This window comes from Heterodontus francisci, chromosome 28, assembly GCF_036365525.1.
Source record: "Heterodontus francisci isolate sHetFra1 chromosome 28, sHetFra1.hap1, whole genome shotgun sequence".
NCBI lineage: Eukaryota > Metazoa > Chordata > Chondrichthyes > Heterodontiformes > Heterodontidae > Heterodontus > Heterodontus francisci.
Genome location: NC_090398.1, coordinates 34,694,391 through 34,697,602, shown reverse-complemented (window position 1 = coordinate 34,697,602; position 3,212 = coordinate 34,694,391).

The window sequence follows — 3,212 nt, the reverse complement described above, 5'->3', positions numbered from 1 at the left end:
TGTAAAGACCTAGGTAGGGATCTGTGCAATTGAATACTTCGAGATGGTCATATGATGTTGATGAAATGTTGTATAACGATGTCCTTAAATATTCTAAAGCCAACTGATGGGACACTTTGAGCTGATGGTTAATCATACCGTGCTGAAGTCTGACAATATTATGCTGTGTTGTTTTCTTTATATTTTAGAATTACCAATATTTAGTCTTTGCCTATTAAACAGGGAAGCATGTTACCCTGAAGTACCATTGGATTCTTAGAACAGGACTGAACCTACAGCAGTGGTCAGTTTCAGGAAATGCCAAGTATAATTGAAGACTTGCTGTTGTAAACCGATTCATAAATTTCAGAGAACGTCAATCATTCGACATCTTGTGCAAAGGTCCTAGCTCTACAAAGGAAACATTTATCATACGTCATCATTTGAATTGACATCAATGATAAAGAGACAACGTTAGATTGATAATTTCAGCTTTTACTTCGTAGAGGTGTAATTGTATAGACCAAAATTGAAAGTACCGATTAGATAGGCAACTAGCATTATACTATTGGTTAGGCCAATGAAAAAAAGCTGCTCGTTCAGTAAGGAAGATTATCGTAACTCATAAAGAATAAGTAAATTAAATTCTCCTTAAATGAAGCTGAATTTTAACTTTGATATAATAATGTAACACAGAATGATCTGGAATTCTACATGGCAGACTGAGAGAAATGTATCAAAACGATCAGTTTGAAATGAGCTTTTGAATTTTTTAAAAGCCGAAGGCACTGAATTCGGAATGGTAACATTTTAAAATCCCCAAGCATCCATCATCTCGTGTGGCTGTAATTTATACATTCCACCTCTATGTTTAAATACTACTGTGTGCACTGAGTGCTCAATAAACCAATGTCATCCCACTCCTATATTCCAGAAACTTATTGCAAGCCATACACCCAGCATTAGCCTGACTCTAAATGTAAATGGACTCCATTTAAGAATCGAGTGTCAGTCGTTTCTCAGTTGGTTGCACTCCAGCCCTTGAATTACAAGGTTCCCGTTTCAAGTCACACTCCAGGGTTTGTGCACAGAAATCAAGGCTGACCCTCCAGCTGAGCTGTTGGATGTGCCGTCTTTCGAATGAGCTGTTAAACCGGGAGCCCATCTCCCTGTTGTGATGGATGATGGCACATTTTTGAAGAACAGGGGATTATTCTCCGGTTTCATGGTCAATATTTGTCCTCAAACAACATTACAAAGAAACAATTATCCGGTCACAAGCACATTGTTGGAGGTTTCTGTGTGCAGATTATCTGCCGCGATTTTTACATTACAACAGTGATTAGACCGAAAACAAAAGTATTTCATCAGTTATAAACCATTGCGTTTTATGGTTGTGAAAGGCAACATTTTAATGCAAGCTTTTATTTCTTTAATTGTGGTTAAATGCCCCTTTACCCGTCACATTTAAAAAAAAAATTCCATGCCATCCTGCGTTTCAAAAACCCAAACTTCACATGATTTAATTTCCTCGTACTTTCCAGGCTGTACCAATCGGCTTGCAGCCAGTTTCTCTCCGAAGCAATGGTGAATTTCGGCCCGTTTTGTAACTGGATTCAGACGGCCAGCAGTAATAAAGGCAAGAATCCAGCAACAGGCAGTGGTTTGAATTCTATCAGCCAGCGATGCAACTGCACCCAACTACAATCATCGTCAACCCGATCAAAGGGTGGCACAGTGGCGCCGTGGTTAGCACCGCAGCCTCACAGTTCTCCCTGTGTCTGTGTGGGTTTTCTCCAGGTGCTCCGGTTTCCTCCCACAGCCAAAAGACTTGCAGGTTGACAGGTAAATTGGCCATTATAAATTGCCCCTAGTATAGGTAGGTGGTAGGGGAATATAGAGACAGGTGGGGGATGTGGTAGGAATATGGAATTAGTGTAGGATTAGTATAAATGGGTTCAATTCTGGGTACTGCCTGTGTGGAGTTTGCAAGTTCTCCCTGTGTCTGCACGGGTTTCCTCCCACAGCCAAAAAGACTTGCAGGTTGATAGGTAAATTGGCCATTATAAATTGTCCCTAGTATATAATGGTGGGAGGGGAATATAGGGACAGGTGAGGATGTGGTAGGAATATGGGATTAGTGTCGGATTAGTATAAATGGCACAGACTCGGTGGGCCTAAATCACATCAAATCAAAGAACAGTACAGCACAGGAACAGGCCATTCGGCCCTCCAAGCCTGCACCGATCTTGATGCCTGCCTAAACTAAAACCTTCTGAACTTCCGGGGACCGTATCCCTCTGTTCCCATCCTATGCATGTATTTGTCAAGATGCCTCTTAAACATCGCCATCGTACCTGCTTCCACCACCTCCCCTGGCAGCAAGTTCCAGGCACTCACCACCCTCTGTGTACAAAACGCACATCCCCTCTAAACTTTGCCCCTCTCACCTTAAACCTATGTCCCCTAGTAACTGACTCTTCTACCCAGGGAAAAAGCTTCTGACTATCCACTCTGTCCATGCCACTCATAACTTTGTAAACCTCTATCATGTCGCCCCTCCACCTCCGTCATCCAGTATCAACATGTAAAATAGAAAACAAAATCATGAGGAAGATAACCATGACATTCTGTGTCAATTTGAGCGTCATCATATTGCTTATGATTCTCCTGCCCCTGTTTTAACTCCCTTCCTAACAACACTGTGGGTGTAACGACCCCACATGGACTGCAAAGGTTCAAGAAGACAGCTCACTACCACTTTCTCAAGGACAATTTGGGATGGGCAATAAATACTGGCCTCGTCAGTGATGCCCATATCCCATGAACGAATACAAAAAATTATAAAATGCGCCCTTGCATTTCTATCTTTCTAATTAAGCAGTCATTGTGTTTTCCTGAAATTTCTTGCCCTTTATTTGTTTTTAACAGTTACTATTCCCCTGCCACCTTCGATCATATGCACGATTTCGGTGTTCCATTGGTGCCAATTTTTAATTACTGTACGTGTGTTCCACTAAATTTCCTGATCTCCTGTTTCTAATTAAACAGTAAAATGTTCAGCTAAATAAACTATTTCCAACTCTAATTAATCATTTCCTTTAATTCTCTAAATTCCCCTCTTTAACATTTATAATTATAGTAATTCCGTTTTACTAAACTCACCTTTATTCTATTTCTAATTAAATTGTTGCTGCAGTCTTCAAAACTCCCCTGCTCTCTATTTCTAATTA